We start from the raw sequence: 22,695 nt of genomic DNA on the forward strand, positions 1-22,695 counted from the left end.
CCTCATTATGACTTTGGCGGTCTTCCATGAAGACCACCAAAGTTGCGGGCACCAGGACACCACCAGTACTTGCGGTCTTCCGCCCACCATATCACGGGTACTGCCGGATTTCTGCCACTCTTTGGGTGGCAGCAGTAGTCATATTGGTGGGCAGAGGCACTCTGGTGGTTCCACCACTGGCCATGCCCTGCCAGTAGGACACCACCTGCCGTATTGTGGCCATAAAACGGCCTGGCGGTGGACTGTTGGTGGGACGCTGCAGGCAGTGGAAGTGCCCCTTTCTGTTCCCTGCCGGACGACCTTCTCCCCAGAACAGGGAAGGTGATTGTCCAACAGGGGAGGGGGTGGGAGGGTGGCTGGTTTTGTGTGTGCATGTATGAGTGTGTGGTGTCTGTGTGTGTGTGAATTAATGTGTGAATGGGTGGTTGTATGAGTGTCTGAATGTTGAACTGAGTGCGTGTCTGCATGTAAATGTGTATGCATGTGTGTGTGTATGTGAGTGTTGTGAATGGGTGTTTGCGTGTGAGTATGTGTGTTTGGATGGGTGTATTAATGTCGTGAATGCGTGTTTGGACGCGTGTGAGTGAATGCATGTATGAATGTTATTGTAAGTGCGTGTTTTGGATGCGTGTGATTGAATGCGTGTCTATAAGTGTAGGTGAATGGGTGTATGCATGGTGCGTGTTGGTGTCTGTGTGCATGTATGTGGGCTGTGGCTGAAGTGGGGTGGGGAGTAGGGGTTTGGCTACCAAGAGAGGTAAGAGCCTATCAGAGGGGGTCTCTGACGTCACCTGCTGGCACGGCCACTCAGAGCAGTCCAGTGTGCCCCCAACACCTCTGAATCCAAGATGGCAGAGGTATGGGACAAACTGGAGGAGCTCTGGGCACCTCCCCTTGGAGGTACTGGTCAGGGGAGTGGTCACTCCCCTTTCCTTTGTCCAGTTTTGCACCAGAGCTGGGCTGGGGGAATCCCTGAACCGTTGTAGACTGGCTTATGCAGAGATTGGCACCATCTGTGCCCATCAAAGCATTTCCAGAGGCTGGGGGAAGCTACTCCTCTCCAGCCCTTCACACCTATTTCCAAAGGGAGAGGGTGTAACACCCTCTCTCAGAGGAAATCCTTTGTTCTGCCTTCCTGAGCCAGGGCTGCCCGGACCCCAGGAGGGCAGAATCCTGTATGAGGGGTTGGCAGCAGCTGCAGTGGAAACACCGGAAAGGCCGTTTGGCAGTACCCGGGTTCTGTGCTAGAAGATCATGGAATTGTCCCCCCAATACCAGAATGGTGTTGAAGTGACAATTCCATGATCTTAGACATGTTACATGGCCTTGTTCGGAGTTACCATTGTGACGCTACACATAGGTAGTGACCTATGTGCAGTGCACGTGTGTAATGGTGTTCCCGCACTCACAAAGTTCGGGGAATTTGCCCTGAACAATGTGGGGGCACCTTGGCTAGTGCCAGGGTGCCCACACACTAAGTAACTTGGCACCCAACCTTCACCAAGTGAGGGTTAGACATATAGGTGACTTATAAGTTACTTATGTGTAGTGAAAAATGGCTGTGAAATAACGTGGACGTTATTTCACTCAGGCTGCAGTGACAGTCCTGTGTAAGAATTGCCTGAGCTCCCTATGGGTGGCAAAAGAAATGCTGCAGCCCATAGGGATCTCCTGGAACCCCAATACCCTGGGTACCTACGTATCATATCCAAGGGAATTATATGGGTGTACCAGTGTGCCAATGAGAATTGGTAAAATTAGTCACTAGCCTGTAGTGACAATCTTAAAAGCAGAGAGAGCATAAACACTGAGGTTCTGGTTAGCAGAGCCTCAGTGATACAGTTAGGCACCACACAGGGAACACATATAAGCCACAAACTTATGAGTACTGGGGCCTTGGCTAGCAGGATCCCAGTGACACATATCAAACACACTGACAACATAGGGTTTTCACTATGAGCACTGGGGCCCTGGCTAGCAGGATCCCAGTGAGACAGTAAAACAACCTGACATACACTCACAAACAGGCCAAATGTGGGTGTAACAAGGCTAGAAAGAGGCTACCTTCCTACACATATGGGCTGCAGCATTTCTTTTGCCACCCATAGGGAGCATTGACAAACCCTTACACAGGCCTGACATTGTACACATGTTATTTCACAGCCATTTTCACTGCACTTAAGTAACCTATAAGTCACCTTTATGTCTAACCTTCACTTGCTGAAGGTTAGGTACAAAGTTTCTAAGTGTGAGGGCACCCTTGCACTAGCAAAGGTGCCCTCACATAGTTCAGGGCCATTTCCCCAGACTTTGTGAGTGCAGGGGGCGCCATTATACGTGTGCACTACATATAGGGCAATACCTATATGTAGCTTCACAATGGTAACTCCGAATATTGCCATGTAACATGTCTAGGATCATGGAATTGGCCTCCCATTCCAAATCTGGTATTGGAGAGCCAATTCCATGCATCCTGGGGGGTCCAACATGGATCCCCAGAACTGCCAAACCAGCTCTCTGAGGCTTGCACTGCAGCTACAGCTGCTGCCACCTCACAGACAGGGTTCTGCCCTCCTGGGGTCTGAGCAGCCCAGTCCCAGGAAGGCAGAACAAAGCATTTCCTCTGAGAGCAGTGTGTTACACCCTCTCCCTTTGGAAATAGGTGTTACAAGCTGGGGAGGGGTAGCCTCCCCCAGCCTCTGGAAATGCTTGGAAGGGCACAGATGGTGCCCTCCTTGCATAAGCCAGCCTACTCTGGTTCAGGGACCCCTTGTCCCCTGCTCTGGCGTGGAACTGGACAAAGGAAAGGGGAGTGACCACTCCCTTGTCCATCACCACCCTAGGGGTGGTGCCCAGAGCTCCTACAGTGTGTCCCAGACTTCAGCCATCTTGCTTTGCAAGGTTTGGGGGGCACTCAGGAGGCCTCTGAGTGGCCAGTGCCAGCAGGTGACGTCAGAGACCCCTCCTGATAGGTCCATACCTGATAAGGTAGCCAATCCCCCTCTCAGGGCTATTTAGGGTCTCTCCTGTGGGTTCTCTTCAGATTCTGCTTGCAAGTTTCCTTCAGGAATCCTCTGCAACTACTTCATCATCCTCTGACCTCAGATCAACCGCAGCCTACTCCAGGAACCGCTGTAACTGCAACAAAGTATCCACAAGGGATACTTTTCTTCTGCAACTTCAGCTGCAAGTCAGCAACTGCAACAGTTTCCAGTGTGCACTCTTTGGGGACTCCCTGTCTTCTCCTGCACCAGAAGGACTGAAGAAATCTCCCGTGGTGTGACGGAGTCACTCCCCTGCTCCAGCAGGCACCTTCCAAGACAATGACGGTACCCTTGGACTTCTCTCACAGCAACAAGCGTGCTCCTAAGGACAAGAGGGTGGACATCATCGACATAGACTGTCCTGAGGTCCTGCCGAAGCAATTTGGAGGAGGTAAGACCTTGCCTTCCCAGAGAGCAATGGTACTCCTGTATACTGTGTCTTCTTCACCTCCTGAGGCCTCTGTGCACTACTTGCAAAATACCTTCGTGCACACCCTGGCCCAGGTCCCCAGCACTCCATCCTGTGATGCTCAACTCACTGAGTTGTTCTCCGGTGGCATGAGACCTTTCTTTGTTGTGCTGCATCAACTGCGTTTTGCACCTCCTTTGTCCCTGTGTCCTGGGACTTCCGTGAGGTGCCGGGTGGCATCCTGAGCGCTCTCTAAAGTGCTGAGACCCCCCTCTTCCTTCTCACACAGAGTTGAGGCCCCCAGATCCCCCCTGGGTCCATCCAGCAACTTCCAACACGAAATCACATCTGCAACAATCTTCACGTCGTGGGACATCCTTTGCATCATGCAGGAACCTGCTGGCATCTTCCTAGCGTGCATTCCTGCAGTCTTCCACTAACCAGGGACTCTTCTTTTGCATCCTCTTCTGGGTTGGCAGGGGCTCCTATCCTTCCTGGAACTTCTTTCAACTTCTGGACTTGGTCCCCTTCCTTTGCAGGTCTTCAGGTCCAGGAATAGAGCAGTTGTTGTTTGCAGACTTGGTTGGTTGCTGCAAAATCCCAATCACAAGGTGCAGTGTGTCCTATTGAAACTTGCAGTACTTTACTCCTGCTTTTCTGGGCTCTTGGGTGGGGTAATTTACTTACCATTACTGTATTCTTACTCTCCCAGAGATTCTGCACACACAACACTTGTCTAGGGGGGAATTTGTGATCCCCATTCCACTTTCTTAGTATATGGTTTGTGTTGGCCCTAGACCTATTTTATCCCATTGCTTTCTATAGCTTTTCCTATTGTTTGCATTGTTCTATGACTATTTACTTGTCTAATTCTGGTGTCTAGTGTATATATTGTGTTTAATACTTACCTCTAGAAGGAGTATTGTCTCTAAGATATTTTTGGTAGTGTCTCACCCAAAAAATACTTTTATTTTTGATAACACTGAGTATTGTCTTTACTTGTGTACAAGTACTGTGTAACCATAAGTGGTATTGCATGAGCTTTGCCTGTCTCCTAGTTCAGCCTAGGCTGCTCAGCTATATATACCTCTATCAGACTAAGCTGCTGGAACACTACTACTTCACTAATAAGGGATAACTGGACTTGGTATAAGGTGTAAGTACACAAGGTACCCACTACAAACCAGGCCAGCCTTCTACACTTGGGCAGACATATGGCTAAGTACAGTGACCGTTCATCTCATGTAGTTTCATGGTGTAGATTTCATTTGTACCCAACAGTCCCCTTGTCTTCAGTGTGTCACCCCCAACATCAAACAACATGAGGTAATAGATCACTGTACTCAGCCATGTGTCTGCTCAAGTGAGCATATTGTCATCTGTGCCCAACAGACCACTTATTTTCATTGTGTCAAGGGTCCTGGTGCCTCACTACTGTCTCTGATGTGATGGTCACCATCATACATTGTCCTTCGTGTGCCCTCATTGAGCAATATTTTCCCTTTGCAAGTAGGGAATGTACAATTACATGATTTGGGCAACATCACTGTTGGCATCAGTGTTTGTATCTACATGTTAGCATGTGTTCCTTGCACCTTTGTAGTATAATTTCCACTACTGTGTCATACATGACCTACCTGTCTTCATGGGATGATGTCTGATTCCATCACAAATGTATGCATGCCAAAATCCCTTGGAAAATAATTTAATAAGATGGATATACAGTGCATGTGGTACCACAGACAAAAGTGTGTCAACATTGTTTGTTGGGTGACATATACCTTAAACTGTTATTTCATGTAATTGATCATGAACAATTGCAGAACGAATGAAGTACTTGAAAGGCAGACCTACAGTACTTACTCACAATGTCTATTTTCATGTCATTGATGTGGAATTGTTTTGCTAAGTGCTTAGCTCGTGTTGATTGTTGAAGGTTCAATACCTGACCTTTGACATGCAGAAATGTTGGAATCATAGGCGAGGGTGTACACTCAGTAATACATGAGGCTGTGTTTGCATGACAAACAATTACATTGATGTGCCTTCCCATTGAGAAACATACTAAAAGCCCTCTACACATAATGGAGATTCCCTGAGCCACAACAACATTCAATGGACTATTGTCTTTTAGTTAAGCAATGTTAGAATGATGTTCTCAGGAGTACCAATAGAGACAGGTGATTTCCCTAGGCATATTTGATTCATTGTGCTATGAATATTTGTAGTCAAATCTCCAAGACATTTTGACCAGATTGTCTCCAGTGTACATTTCTGTGCACAATGTATTATAGCGCAAAGCAACATTAGTCAAACTACCATGAGACTATTTAGACAATGTGCATATTGTGAAGTTACTATTGCTGAGCATTTACAGTGTTACATGGGTTTCCTTGTGGCTTTCTTCCTACTACTGTACTTCTTACTGCAACATGGCTGGATTATTTTCCCATCATATACTCATGATGTGCTATTGTGTATATGTACATATGCTGATTGCAAGAACTTGTGAGGAATCTGTGAGATTGAACTTGGCATCGCCATAGTATATGATGACAACAGGCTAGTGAAAGTTGCTACAAGTGCCAAACCCTTTAAGGTGACAAGGTCTCTTCCTCGATCCATGGATATTGTGATTGGACAACTTCACTCATGCGATTCTAGTTGTCTGTCAGCCTGATTTTCCTGTGTGCAAATATTTACAGTTCATGCAGCATGCAAGCATGTGGTGTTGCAAATGTTCGAGGCACTTTAGAGGACCTTGTGGCTGGGGGCTACTGTACATTATGATAATGTTTGGTAATCAAAATAGTTTTTTGAGTGTGTTGAGGCACATGGAATGACCCTATTTGTATTTGTAATTTCAGCATCATCCCAGGCAAGCAGAGGAGATGGGCCGACATCAGTGGGGAAGCAGCGGGCCACGGTACCTCCAATCGTGATACTACAGACATGGAGGGGCCCTGAGGGTGAAGAGAGTTCCATGGAGGACACCGACTCTTTATCATCATCTTCAGAGTCAACCTCCAGTGGACACTTCCTAGTGGTGGCAGATCATGCAGGATCTGCTCCTGTTTCATCCTTGTCCACCACCCCCATTTCCATCTCCACGATCCCTGTTGCTCCCCATTCAATTGGCCAGGCTTGCTCTCCCCAGAGGGTAACCATCTCCTTTGAACCAGGCACCTCACCCCTTAACCTTGTTACCCCGTCTGCCCTGAGTGAGGAGGCTATTGACCTTCTGAGGTGCATCTCTATGGGCCAGACTGCCATTCTAAATGTTATCAAGGTACACAGCACCCACATATAACAGATGGTTGCATTCCTTGAAGGCATGCATAGTGCTGTGTCTGGCCTACAGAGATCTTTTCAGGCTCTGATCTCTTACCTAATGGTAGCCTTCCACCCCTACAACCCTCCGCACCACCTTCCTCTTCCCCATCCAATTTCCCCATTCCCATGCCTGCCCAAAGCACACTCACACATACACACACACACATCTCAACAGCCATAAGCAGCACGATAGACACAAATACCACAAAAACACAAGCATGCAAGCACTCAACAGTCTCTCACTCCACTCACAACCACCACTGCATCCACTATACCCCCAGACACCACCCTAACAACCACAGCCACAGCCACCATTCACACTATCCCCCAGACATTACCCTAACACTCAAAGACCCAGCCACCACTCACACCATTCCCCCAGACACCACCCAACCCCACATACACACAGTTTCTGTAAAACAAAATCTACATCCTCAAACACTGCATTTGTATCCACAATTAAATTATAACATGCCTTCAACATGGTTCCATACCAATGGGTAAAGTACCACATTCCTCTTTACACACCTTTCCTATCAGTGAGCGCAGTGTCTTACTCTAGAAACTGCAGAATCGCATGGGGTAAAATGTGTGCACAGAAAGGTTCATAAAATACTAGGCCTTGTATTAACAAATTGCAGATGCTTTGTTTTATAATTTCTGAAACACTCTCATTTACTTACAACTACATACATAATGAACATTTCATTTTTAAACACAACATCCACCACTTGGTGATGTCTCTCTACATTCTAAAGTCCACCTCTCTAAACCTATAATAGCAAACATCCACCTCAACCAACTTTTAATGCACTAAACCTTGTGTAAAATAAATTTACCAACTGCAGTGCAATAGTGATACTTCTCAACAAACCTTATAAAGTACATATCTAATTAACTGAACTTAGAGCAGTTTTCTTATATACAGCAGAAGATACGAGTCTGTCTCAGTTCCAAATGTAGTCACTTCTGGTAAGTACCAATCCAACAGGCTTCTTTTTCCTCCAAATCACCAAGGACAATCTGAGCTATCCCTGGTTCTGCATCCAGTCACATCACAGCACTTCATCAAAAATGCAATGAGAATGGTAACTATTGGTTGAGCCTTGGCCCTTTTTTTAACTTACCCCAATACGATTTCACAAGACTCTCACAGGATCGCAAAACACCTCACAGGGTGACCCAATAATTTGCCATGCAGGTCTCATTAGAGGCTTGCAGGACAGTAAAATACCTCATGGCAGGCTCAGTAATTTCTGCTCAGGTCTTGTGAGCCTATTGCGAGATCACACATGTCCATGCAGCAAGTTTCACTCACTGAAGCTTCTGAGCTATTCTCATGGGTATTTTGCAGAATCACACCATTGTATGTAAATAGTGGTATGTAGGACAGAGTATCCTCTCCACCGAAACCTGTCTCTTACATGACAGTGTGTGCAGTAGGCTGTGGGGAGAGTCTGGTTTCTCCACACAGTCCTCTGTCTCCGATGACAGGTGTATTTAGTAGTGTGTATGGAGGGACTGGACTCTACAGAGAGACCCCTCTCTTGGATAATGATAGAGCAAAGTAGGGCAAGTGGAGACACTCTTCCCCTAGTCCAATCTCTTACATGAAAAGTGTGTGTAGTAGGGTGTCTACATGGACTGCCCTCTCTTTCCATACCTATTTCTCAGATAACAAGAGTGTATAGTACGGGGTATACATGAATTGCCCTCTTATTCCAGACCTCTCTCTCAGATGACGGGTTTCGTAATAGGGTGTATGGAGAGAGAGTGAAGGATGTATACATGGAGTAGCCTCTTCTGCAAGACCTTTGTCGTAGGTGATGGCTCTACACAGTAGGGCATGTACATCGATCAGCCTCTCCTTATCAGACCTCTCTCTCAGATGACAGGTATGTGTATTATGCTTTGTACATGAACTGACCTCTTCTGTTACAACTCTGTTGATGGGTGTGCATACTAGGGTGTGTGGAGAGTAATGGGCCTCTCAGCTGAGACCTCTCTCTTGGATGACGGGTGTACATAGTATGCTCTGTCTGAAGACTGTCCTCCCTGCTGACTCCCCTCTAACTCTAAAGGGTGTACATAGAAGAGACTATACCATACTCACAACTCTTGCAAAGCCAGTGGGCATAAATAGTAAACTCTGACAAACATCAACTCACGTAATACTCCTTCCTACAGAAGAAAGTGTGCATACTTCTGTGTATTCAAAGATTGCTTACTCCTTTCCTCTTCTCACAATCCCATGAGAGTCTTGCACGATTGTAACTTTTTTGGACAATAGGAACTAACCATCTACTCATAACAGTACTTATCTCTGTTGGAAATGGCCTTTCTGCAGGCTCACCCCAAACTTTTTGCCTTCCTCCTTCTCTTTTTCTGATGTCATTTTTGCTGGCTTTATGACTCTGCACACTTTGCCACTGTTAATCAGTGCTAAAGTGAATGTGCTCTCTCCCTAAAATATGGTGACATTGGCTCATACCCAATTGACTTATTCAATTTACTTGTAAGTCCTTAGTCAAGTACACTACATATGCCCAGGACCTGTAAATTAAATGCTACTAGTAGGCTGCAGCACTGGTTGTGCCATCCACATAAGTAGCCCCCTCACCATTTCTCAGGCCTGCCTCTTCAGTGCCTGTGTGTCCAGTTTCACTGGCACTTCGACTTGGGATTTAAAAGTACTTGCCAAGCCTTAAACTCCCCTTTTTCTACATATGTCACCCCTAAGGTAGGCCCTAGGTAGCCCATAGGGCAGGGTGCTATGTAGGTAAAAGGACGGATATGAACATGTGTGTTCTCTCTGTCCTGTTAGTGTAAAACTCCTAAATTCGTTTTACACTGCTGTGAGACCTGCTCCTTTCAAGGGATAGCATTAGGGCTACCCTCATATACTGTTTGAGTGGTAGATCCTGATCTGAAAGGAGTAGCCAGGTCATATTTAGTATGGCCAGAATGGTGATACAAAATCCTGCTTAATGGCGAAGTTGGATTTTATATTACTATTTTAGAAATGCTACTTTTAGAAAGTGAACATTCCTCTACAATTAGGCCCCCATTACAACATTGGCGGTAAGTGCCGCTTACCACCATGCTGACTGCCTCCAACATAACGCGGCGGTATACCACTACCCGTATTATGACCCACAAATAGAAATCCGCCACTATACAGACACACACACAAGTCCGCCAGCCTAAAGGTCAGTGATAAACTGGCGGTACCAAAACCCACACCGTAACGCCAACAGAAATACGCCCACAGCATCATGACCCGCGAATCACCACGGCGGTCATTCAACTGCAGTAAACCATTGGCAGTACACATTGCCGCGCTCAAACTACACATACGCATACAAAACTACACCACATTGGACAATTCAAACTACACACACCTTACACACCACACACACCCACACCAATATAAAACACACACCCACATTACCCACAACCCTTTATGACCCAAAGATTTTGGCAAGTGAGAGAGAGACAAGCCAGGAGCACCCAATGAATCTGAGCCACAAAACACCATCACCCATACATCATATACGCACCTCACAGCACACACCCCAACACATCACCCCACACACCCTCACACATACTACTCACACTACACCCATGGCACCACAAAGATACCCCAGGTTCTCAGAGGAGGAGCAAAGGGTCATGGTGGAGGAAATCATCCGGGTAGAGCCACAGCTACTCAGATCACAGGTGCAGCAGACATCTAGTGCAAGGAAGATGGAGCTATGGCGGAGAGTTGTGGACAGGTTCAACGCCGTGGGACAGCACCCAAGAACAAGGGATGACATCAGGAAGAGGTGGAACGACCTACGGGGGAAGGTACATTCCCTGGTTGCAAGACACCAGAGAGCTGTACAGAGGACTGGCGGTGGACCCCCACCTTCTCCCCCACAACTAACAACTTGGGAGGAGCAAGTCTTGGTGATCAGGCATCCTGAGGGCCTGGCAGGAGTAGCAGGAGGACGGGATTCTGGTAAGTCAAATCCTTACTACTTTATCCCCCACCCTCCCTGCATGCCATCACAAACAACAACCCCTACTCTCACCCCAATCACCACACCACCTCACATATACCCCACCATCACAACCCACCCATCCCAATACTAAGCCCTGCATGCAACACCAATGCATGGTCCCCCATCACAGACCTGCATGGACACCCATGACCACAGCATGCACACTAGTGGCAATCATTTAGCCAAAGCAATCACAACTCACACAAGCCAAAGCTGCCTTGCTAATAACAACCAAAGAGGGAAACATACAAATGCACAAGATGGCACACACAGAAACAATAAAACTGCGTTTACATTCCCACAGGACCCCCACTCAACGTCACCGGAGAGGAGGTGCCAGCCACATCCAGCCCCCCCACCCCACAGAGGAGGCCCACAGTGATGACAGCAGATCTGCATGCCTGGATCATGATGACCAACCTGGCCCATTAGGGCACCATCCACATGCAGACACACCAACATCCACTGCCTCCACTGTGTCCCCCTTCTACTCGTCATCCACCTCCTTCCCAGTAGCGTCTTAGCTCAGACCTGCATGCACTATATCCTCATCCACTACCTCCATCACCAGCACGCCTATCACTATACGCCCCTCACTGGCAGTCACCACCCCCACATCCATGCACACGTTCCCTGTGTCATCTCTCACTGTGTCTGTGACCCCTCCTCCCAAAGTACACAAACGCAAGCACTCAGACACCCAACAGCCATGTACCTCACAACAGCATCCAGCCCATGCACCTCCACTCAAACACAGCAGACTGACTCCTACAACCACTCCCTCTTTCTCCACACCCATTTCTTCACCCTCTTCCCGCCCCAGTGTCCCTAATAAGCTTTTCCTCACCAACTTTGACCTATTCCCTACCCCTCCCTCCCATCCTTCACCTCAGGCCAGGGTGGCCAGAACCTAGCCCAGCACCTCAGCCACCCAGTCCACGGCCACTGTGGTTTCTGCAGCAACTGCAGGTGTGAGAGGCTCCAAGGAGTCACCCGTCAGCCCAGCCAGTGGGCCAGCACCACCTGATAAGGCCAAGAAGGGTCCGCCACCTAGCAAGGGCAAGAAGAGGACACCAGCCAGCAAGGGGCAGGAAGGGTGCACACCACACCAGCCATGGCACTTCAGCCGTCCGAGGCTGCAGGTGAAGGCCTGGAGGCTACCACCACGACTGCCAGCACCGCCTCCTACACCGCGGCCAGCACTGCCAGCTGCACCGTGGCCAACACCGCCACATGCACCGCCGCCAGCAGCACCACTGCCAGCAGCCCCAGTGGCCAGCCGTCTGAGGCTGTAGGTGAAGGCCTCGAGGCTACCACCACCACTGCCAGCACCGCCACCTGCACCGCGGCCAGCACCTCCACATGCACCGCCACCAGCAGCACCACTGCCAGCAGCAGCAGCTCCAGTGAGCAGCCATCCGAGGCTGTAGGTGAAGGCCTGGAGGCTACCACCACCACTGCCAGCACTGCCACCTGCAGCGCAACTGGCATCCACTGAGCAGCCGTCACCGCTAGGGAGCAATGTGTAGTGGTGACTACATGGGCTGCAGTGCATCCTGGGCCCTGCAACACCTGTCGGTGTGACACACAGGTAAGAGACTGTGACCTTGCCCCATCCAGGATGAAGCACACTGGGCATAAGGCCCCCTCCAGAACCAGTGGAAGAAGGCGTCCACTCAGCCCCTCCTTGCCAGGATGAAGCACACTGGGCACAAGGCTCCCTCCAGAACCAGTGGAAGAAGGCATCTACTTGAGAGACTGTGGCTTTGCACTCCCCAGGACCAAGCAGTGGGCAACCCACCCACTAGAGAGACTGTGGCTTTGCACTCCCCAGGACCAAGCAGTGGGCAAACCACCCACTAGAGAGACTGTGGCTTTGCACTCCCCAGGACCAAGCAGTGGGCAAACCACCCGCTACAGAGACTGTGGCCTTGCACTCCCCAGGACATCGCACAGGGCATGTAGCCCCCTCCAGTAGCAGTGGCATTGTACCATCTTCCAGATGAGGTGTACCCGCATTCCCCGTCCCCCTGAGGTGCCTGTGTGTTTTCAACCTGATGTCCCTGCAGTGTTCTCTCCTTATTGAGGCAGTAGTCAAGTGTGGCCTTGGCCTATGTGTTAAGGCCTTGTGGGCCACAGACTTTTTGGAGTGGGCATTGTCCCTCCATTTGTATATATTGTACATACTGTTTTGTGCTTTAAGGACGTATTTATCTAGATTTTTAATATTACACTCACTTTAATCAATTCCTTTTGTCCATGCATTATTCCTGACGGTTACACGGTGTATATGTAATGTTGTTGCATCTGTTTGTGTGTATGGTGTTGGGGGTTGGGGTGTTGCGTGTGTGTGTCACTCTCTTTTTCCTCCCCCCCTTCCTTGGGTGCTAGGTGCGATACTCACTGTGGTCATCTACACCACCATTCGTGTTCCTGGTGTAGGAGGAGGTAGACCAGCATTGGAAATATGTGCAGTTTGGGCTCCATGGCGTTGTAGTTCTTCCTTGAGTGTCGAGAAGTGAGTCGTTTCCCTTCTGTGTACTATTTCCACCATGCTTTTGATGGCGTTTGTACCACCCCGGAAAGGTTGGGGATTGGCCTCTCATAATACAGTGGGCGGTACATTGTCTTCAGCCTGTCTGTTGGCGGTTCCCGCTGCGGTGCTTGTTGCTACCGCCGTGGCCGTTGGAGTGTTAAAGTGGCTGTCTGTGTTGACGGTTTCCACTGTAGTAAAAATTCCATTTTTCTTACCTCTGGCCTGTTGGCAGAATGAACGCCACTTTAGCTCCGGCCACCAGGGTCATAACGAGGGCCTATATGTGGTAATAACTGTTACTCTTAGAATATCAAGGGCTGGCACCACCCCATCAAATCACCCCCATCTTGGGGATCACTATGAGCCCAGTACACCCACAAGAGGTACTGCATCAAATCTCCTGGCTTCTACCAATCTCGCAGACATCACTAGCAATTCAATTGGTGCCTAGGTATGTCATTGTTCAATCCCTGTTCATGACTCCGGATGCAGTAAATCCATCGTTGTTCTCATCTAAATAAAAACAGTTTTTTTTGTCCACTGTATATGGGGGAATAGTGGGTTTATCTAGTACTGTAAAAGTACAATCCACTGATCATGACCCATTTCTATAAAGTAAGTTGTCATTCTAGTTATTGTTCTCTTACACCTGATATTACTTTGATGTTCCATAATACAGCTTTTTACCTTTTATGTGGTCATGCCAATATAGGAAAGGTTATATGGGCACTTGATAAGATAGATCACATTTTCAGAGTTACAATTCATGTATTTTGTCTGTATCCAAGGGGATGCCAAGCCTACATCAACCATCTTGGTAGTCTTCATTAGAGGGCAGACGCTACAGGCACAAGCTGTGTGAACCCTAACTGGCGGTCAATTCCACATAGTGGGTTCATTTCCAGTTCCTGAATGTTGGGGTCTTGTATGAATCAGGAGATCCTGGATACTCACACTTTAAAAAAACAAAAAACATTGGTTTTCCCAATTCAAGGCCACCCGAGTTTATAATTCTCCAATTTCTATTGATGATTTGTTTTACTTCATTGGAAGTTGTGTTAAAGGCTGTCACACAGTTAGGTCGATCCATTAACGGTTTGCTCATCTCCTCTCCTCCAAAAGTACTTCCCTACCACAGTTCCTTGCTTTCTTCTGTGCTCTTGTATGATTGTCAACAGGTAGTCTTGATCCATTAATTTCTGTTCAAGGTCTTTGAATTCCTGTTTAAAATTCATCCATTTTGAAGCAATTTATCTGAATTTGGAGTAACTGTCCATAGGGTAAGTTCTCTCTTAAAGACCTAGGATGCAAACTTTTAAATGAGAGTAGGTTATTTCTATCTGTAGGTTTATGGTAAACCCTCTTGGACAATGTTCCTTTCTCTGGTCTAATAGAGAAGTCAAAGAAGGGTAAGGACTCCCTCATGATTGTGGCTGTGAAAAACAAGAGTGGTTTCAGCCATTTTAGGAATTGATCAAGGAAGTGTGGGTCTACTCTCCATATCAGAAGGACGCTATCTATAAATCAATGCCACAGTCTGATTACATTTTAGAAAGTTGCTCCTGATTAAAAATGAACATGCATCCAAATCCCATGACATATACATATAGTTGCTGGAGGACTGCACACTGGTGAGTCAATATTTACTACTTATAACCCCCATACCTGCATGCCATCTCACCTCTTCACCCTCACTCCCATCACTCCACTCATCCCACACATTGCACTTACACATATGATTAACCCCAATGCCAAGCCCTGCATGCCATACCAATGCATGGACAGCCCTCCCAGCCCTGCATGGATACCCATCACCAAAGCATGCACAGCATGGAGATCTAACAAACACACAACACATCACCATACACAAACAAAGGTGGCAGGGCAACAGCAACAATAGAGGGGAAGCAAGTGTTCTACAATATGTACCAGACATAAAACATAATACATCACTTACATCCCCACAGGTGCAGCAGCCAATCTCAGCGGAGAGGAGGTGGCACAACTAACTAGTCCCCCAACAGAAGATGCCCCCAGTGATGACGGTAACTCTGGACTTCAGGATCTGGATGAACTACCTGGCACATCAGGGACCACTGGTCCGTCGGCCCAGCCCACTCACAGTCCACCACAGAGCCTCCCCCATCAGTATCTAACACCACAGCATCCACCCAACGTTCCCACACCTCTGTCCCCAGGACACATAAATCAGCAGTCTGCCCACCTGTACATGGACCCCAGCCCACACCTCACCCCCAAGACAATCAGGTACCTGGGGTCAGTGGAAGTGGGCAAACCATTCAGGGGACAGAGGCGCAGGGGAACAGGGACACTGGGAGTACCGCTGTGTGTCAGGGGGAGGACAGGCCCAGGGAACCAATTCTCCAGGAGGCACTCATCAATGTCCTGGGGGCTTACCAACAATCCCAGGACAAGATGGTCCATATCCTTACCAACATGCAGGAGAAACATTGGCTGCAGGAGGTACACCATCAGGAGATCAGGGAGAATTTGTAGGCCCTCAACACCACCATGGTCTCCATAGCTGGTAGATAGGGCAAACATCATGAGGGAATGGACAGCACACCAGCGGGCCCCTTCCACTAGCCAGTCTACTGACCAGCCCACCACTTCTGCTGTAGCTAGTGGGCAGGAGGTCCTGCCACAGGACCCAAAGGCCACCAGCACCCCTCCTCCTGCAGAAGGTGAACCACCCCGCAAACGTTCCCTGTGACTCAAACAGAAGCCAGAAACACTTGCCAAGACCATCGCCAGGAAATAAGACCCTCCTGAATGTCCCCCATGTGTCCCACCTTGTCACCGTGCCCACTTTGAACTGCCTTTGCTCCCCTTCCTATGGCCCCTGGGACACTGGACCTGTGCTTCAAACAGACTGGAACAATACCCTGGACTAACCTCTACCATCACCCCATTCCATTGCACTTTTCTGTCAATTATTTGCACTACAATAAACACGCTTGAACACAACCTAAATGAAAGTGTTCTATGTGATGAAAATGTGCATATATGGAAACAGTTACATCTTGTGCAAATGATCTTAGCACTGTAATAACATACATTTTAAGACCTGTATCTGTCTGTAGACATCACATCAGTACACTGTTGTCATATCACCAACATCTGCAAAATGAGAAGCCATAGGTGACAGTAAGTAGAGATGCAAAGGAAGTGAATGCCATCCTGCAACAGCCACACAGAACACATCAATAATCAGAGGAATAGTCAGTTCCACTGTCTCACCTGTGTGTCATTGGAAGTATTGACATATACCTGATGTTTTGTTGTCCACATACTCATCCTCTGCCTCCTCATTCTCTCTGTCCTCAGGGTCCACTTCTGCCACACTGGCATTTCCAGTCTCCTGCTCCTGCAGATAAGGCACATGCTGATATTATCTGCATGCAGGAGACCCATATTGCAGGCGCACAGAAGCATTTGATGGAATTTCCTCGGTGGAAGCTAGTGGAATGCACAAATCAGAATACAACTGCTAGAGGGGTGGCCATACTTACACAAATTTGGTCTTTAGTGGTTCAAAAACAGCTTACGGATAAGTCAGGCAGCCTGGCTTTGCTGGAATGATCTGCTAGAGGGTCAAAGTTCACAATATGTTCAGTCTACAGATCAAATGTGGACGATCTGGAAATTTTGGATTTACTTAATTTGGAACTTGTATCTCGGGCAACCCCGGTTGTAATATGTGGGGACCTGAATATACATTTGGATAATGTAATTCCCATTCAAGAAAAGACAATGTATCAGGGCAGAAAAAACTAAGTTTTCCTGGCGCTTCAGACATTAGTAGCAAACTATGGCCTGATCGATGCTTGGCAGATGTACAGGCCGCATGATCCGGGCGATACCTTTTTTTCTTTTCCACATAACAAGTCAGTTAGGCTGGATTACTTTTTTGTATCAGCATCTTTGCAAAGGGGATTAAGAGTTGAGAGATATCCCAGAATCATATTGGACCATACTCCGCTGGTCTTGGTGGTAGAGGTAGGGAAAGAAGGGCCACAAGTTAGGTCCTGGTCCTTTGATAGGGCATTATTAGCGGATCCAGTGTATGTACAAAAAATAAAAGCGTGGATCCCGGAGATTTTTTAGATAAATCAGGGTTCTGCCCCCTGTCATATAGTATGAGATACATTCAATGCGGCTGTCAGAGGAGAAACATTGAGGTATGCAGTAAGAAAAGAGAGATCATGTAATGACCCATTAAAGTTAATACAGATAAAGTTGAGCGTCGCTGAACAACGACTAGGGGAGGCGATGCAGAATAAGGGAGAAACCTCAAATATTTTATGTAACTTAAATGTTATAAAAGCGGAGGTCGTGAAGATTTTTATGGAAAAGGCAGCTGCAAAATTCCTGGTATATCAGCATGAATGCTATGAATATAGCGGGAAAGTTGGAAAGCAGCTGGCCTTAAAAATAAGGCAGAAGCAGACCTATGGTAGTATTAGCATTCTGGAGAATGAGGAAGGGCAGCTAGTTTCTAGTGGCCCAGAGATTCTAGAAGTATTTAGACGGTTCTATCAAAAACTATATGAACAAGAAGCGCAACCCCAGGAGGAGGAAATGTTTTTTAATACGGGGAATACACTGTTGGGACAGCTACACGATGTAGACAAGAACAAATTGGAAGCTCCTCTGACAGTCAAGGAACTTGGTATAGCAATCAGTGCTCTGGCAAGTGGTAAAGCAACCAAGGTAGATCAGATTCCACTTGAATTTTACAACCTTTTTTTTTTTAGAAATATGAAAGGAATTATTTAGCTTATTCCTTGAAATACAGTCCGGGTCTCCCCAACCAACTTCATGAGAAGAGGCTAAGATAATGGTTTTCTTAAAAAAGGATAAGGAGCCACATCTATCTGGCTTATATCGCCTGATCTCTTTGATTAATAGTGATGCCAAAATCTATGCAAAAATACTGGCTAACCGATTAAGTTCAGTGATTTCTAATCTGGTATCTCTGTGGCAGCATGGATTCATTCCAGGAAAAAGTACAGCTGATCATGTAAGACGGGTTATTACATTGTTGGATGCCAGGGCCGTGGCTAAGCTTCCAATGGCAGTCATACTGCTTGACACGGGAAAAGCATTTGATCGGGTCCACTGGCCCTTCCTATGGACAACCTTGTGCAAGAATAATATTGGCCCTGGGTTTACTAAGGCGATTCAGCAGCTCTATCATAACCCTGTTGCCACCTTGCAAATCACTGGGCTAAAATCAGCTCCTATTATTATTCAGAGGGGTACACGGCAGGGTCGTCTGTGTTCACCATTGTTGTTTGCCCTATATATTGATCCTCTGATAAGAAAACTGCTTAATAATAACCAGATTAGTCCAGTGATATCAAGAGGGGGCAGCACAAAAATACTTGCCTATGCGGATGATATTGCGGTCTTTACAACTGACCCCATGACCGCCTTGCAGGAAATAGAGCAGGAGGCTGCGCAGTTTGGAAAAGTGTCCGGATACTTATTGAATAAAACAAAGTGTCAAATATTAGTTAACAGCTGGGCAGCTTTTGAGGACGAGTGTATAAAGACCCAGGTCCAGTATTTAGGAGTTACGTTGACGGCTAACCTTGATGAGTTAGTAGAAATAAATCTGGCCCCGGTTTTAACTAAGGCTAAAAAGGACCTGTATCTTATCAATAATCTGCATTTATCGCTTATGGGAAGTTGTAATGTGATTAGAATGACTTTTTTTACCTAAGGTGCTCTACCTTTTTAGAACTATACCATTAGAAATTGGACAGGAATGGTTTAAATTAATGGAAGGGTTGACCAGCAATTTTATATGGTGTATACTAAATCACGTCGGGCCTTTCGTTTTTTGACGCTTCCAAGAGAGAAAGGGGGGTGGGCACTCCCCAATTTCAAATTATATTATCTGGCAGCTGTGTTAAAATATGCACAGACACTATGTGCTATGGATAGATCCATACAAGATACCCTTCCCTCAATGTACACATTAATTTTGGGCAAGGAGGCGGATGCAGTCTTCTTACGGATTTTGGAACCTAGCTATTACAAGAAGGTTACATTTAAAACAATCAACTCTGCCTTCAAGGTTTGGGCACAGGTTAAGTGCAAGATAGGAATGGGGCGGGTCTGTTATTACACACTGCTTTGGAATACACCAATGTTTCCAGAAATTTTTAAAGATTATTACTGTATAGAATGGGCCAGCTGTGGCATTCAGAACGTGGGGGATTTTTTTCTTCCTGGTGGCCATTTTAAGTCATTCAAGGATCTAAGTGTAGAGTTTGCCCTGGATAGAAGGGATTTTTTAAAATTTTTACAGATTAGGATTTTTTTATCAACCACTTTTAAACAAAATCCAAGATCAACCTGATGGAGGTTGTGGGTCAACCCATAGGTTGTATTATTAAGAATTTGTACCCGCTCCTTCTAGATTCAGTACAGGATGATATTGCACTACTTGTTAAGAAGTGGGAATCGCAGGTAGGTGCTAAAGAGTCTGAAGTGTTTGACGCTATAGAAATGGCTCAGAATGTTTTACTGTCGGCCGTAGCGCAAGCCCAGCACTATATGGTTTGGTATAATTTATACTATACACCGGCCAACATTGCTAGCTGGGGAGAAAGTTTGGGTAATACCTGCCCGCGATGTGGAAGTCTGGAGGCAGATCTTTGCCATATGTTTGTTGACTGTGTGAAATTATCAAGATTAATCTATGAAATATCTAAATTTTTTAAGAAAGTTATGGGACAGGATGTTAACTTAACACCTCAATCGGTTTTGCTGGGGGTCGATCATTCTATCTGTAAGAACCGATTTAGATACTTTTTGTTTGTGGCAATGTCTGTATTATGTGGATGTGTAGCATCTGATTGGCGGGAATCAGACCCTCCGTCTTGGAGTCAAAGGATTACACAGCTCCTATCTGTATACCATTTGGAATATAGCCTATATGATATAAAGGGTGTTGGAGCTAGGAAAAAAGACTTCAAAATTTGGGCACCTCTCGTCTCATGGCTCCAGGGCCCCAAGAGTGGACTGGTTAAAAAATGATTATGTTTTTATTCTGTATATGATAATGATGGTAATATCTGATTTTTTAGATTTATGTATGAATCACGAATCCCTTTCTATGATGAAATTATTTGTACTGCTGTGTGTCAATAAAATAAAAATGTATACAAATAAAAAAAAGGTCCTCTGCTGCCACAGGGGCATTTCCAGTCTCCTCCTGCAGATAAGGCACATGTCGTCTGAGGGTCAGGTTGTGCAACATGCAGCATGCCACTACTATCTGGAAAACCTTTCCGGTGAGTAGCACAGGGATCTACCAGTTAGATGGAGGCATCTGAACCTGCCTTTCAGGAGGCTGAAGGTCTTCTCAATAATTGTCCTGTTTCGCCCATGTGCATCATTATAACGATTCTCAGCCCCTGTCCTGGCATTCCTCACAGGGGTCAGGAGCCACGATAGGTTTGGGTAGCCAGAGTCACCCGCAAGTATTGAGGGAAAAACATTAGCCTTACACAATGGTATGGAGTCAACATCAGAATGCATATACTGACATACAGTCACCAATTAGCCACACCCTGTGCCTCTGTAGTTGTGCCATCAAATGTGGAATGCTGCGATTCCTAAGGATGAAGGTGTGATGCACTGACCCAGGATAGTTGGCAGTGATGTGCAAGATGTACTGGTCAGCCAGGCACACCATATGCACATTGAGTGAGTTGAAACTCTCCCGATTCCTGAACATCTGTTCATTCTGGCAGGGGGGACAAACGCAACATGTGAGCCGTCAATCGCCCCAATAATATTTGGTAGATGTCCCATTGCATAGTATCCAGCCTTCATAGTGGCCAAATCTTCCACCTGGGGCAAAGCAATGTAGCTGCACATGTGTTTCACCAGGGCAGACAAAATCCTTGCCAGCACTATTGAGAACATTGGCTGTGACATTTTTGCTGCCAAGCCCACTGTCACTTGGAATGAACCAGTTGCCAGGAAATGGAGCACTGATAGAACCTGCACCAGAGGGGGGATCCCAGTGGGATGAAGGATGGCTAATGTCAGATCAGGCTCCAATTGAGCACGTAGCTCTGTGATTGTGGCCCTGTCCAGTCTATAGGTGAGTATTATATGCCTCTCCTCCAGTGTAGCCAAGTCCACAAGGGGTCTGTACACGGGGGCTTGTCTCATCCTCCTATTCCTCTACAGTGGTAGGTTTCTAAGGGACACAAGAGTGAGTAGGCTGTCACAATTTAAACAATGGATCCATCACCTCAGTGTATATAGAGCAGGAATGTGATGGGACATTGGGAATGGCAATGTATGTGCAAAGAATGGAAATGATGCAGTTCTCAATTATCTGTATATTTTCCACCACCAGAAAATGTTGACCGCCTGTCCTGTATGGAGGGACAGGTGGAAGTGAGGTACCTCCACCGGCGTTGTGAGTCATGGCGGAAGGCGGTCTTGCACCGCCGTGCTATTCCTCATTGGCTAAGATGGGGCTCTATGGAGTACACCGGAGGTGGTGAAGGTGTATACTGCCGCGGACGTGACCACCATTTTCTATCCATAACCTCACTCGATTCCTGACTTTCCACAGGACAACACCTTCACTGTGTGTGCTGCTGTGACCTGTGGCTGGATCCTGCCATGGCCCACGTGACTGGGGAAAGGGCCCCGGCCTTTGCTTCGGAGGAGTTGGAGCATTTGGTGGATTGGGTCCTACTACAGTATGGGCAGCTGTATGGACCTCCAGACCAACAGGTGAGTACACCTTGGGCATGAGGCATGTGACAGGGTTCATGGAGATGTGTGTGCACGCATCGTGTCATTTGGGGGTCGTATGTCTGGTGGTAGTGACATAGTGGGCACTGAGTAATATGTGCGCAAATGGAGAAGGAAGTGGATTTGTGGACCATGTGAGTGACAGGCTGGATTGTATGTGTAATGGTGTCTTCATGACTGTGTTTCCTCTGCAAGTCAGCACCCATAAGAAGAAGGGATTGTGGTGTGCCATTGCCAAGAATGTGCGGGCCCTGGGGGTCTACAGCAGGTGGAGTACCCGCTGTAGGAGGATGTGGGAGAACCCGAGACGCTGGGCCCGGAAGACCGCAGAGGCCCAGCTGGGGATGACCTCCCAACCAGGGTGGGATGCCCATCGGAAACTGAACCCCCTGATGGCACGCATACTGGCAGTGGCCTATCCAGAACTGGATAGGCGCTTGAGGGCAGCACAGCAGCCACAAAGGGGTGAGTACAGTGTGTGTTACAACTATGATTGGTAGGTGGCATGGGAAC

This window comes from Pleurodeles waltl, chromosome 2_2 (assembly GCF_031143425.1).
Source record: "Pleurodeles waltl isolate 20211129_DDA chromosome 2_2, aPleWal1.hap1.20221129, whole genome shotgun sequence".
Classification (NCBI taxonomy): domain Eukaryota; kingdom Metazoa; phylum Chordata; class Amphibia; order Caudata; family Salamandridae; genus Pleurodeles; species Pleurodeles waltl.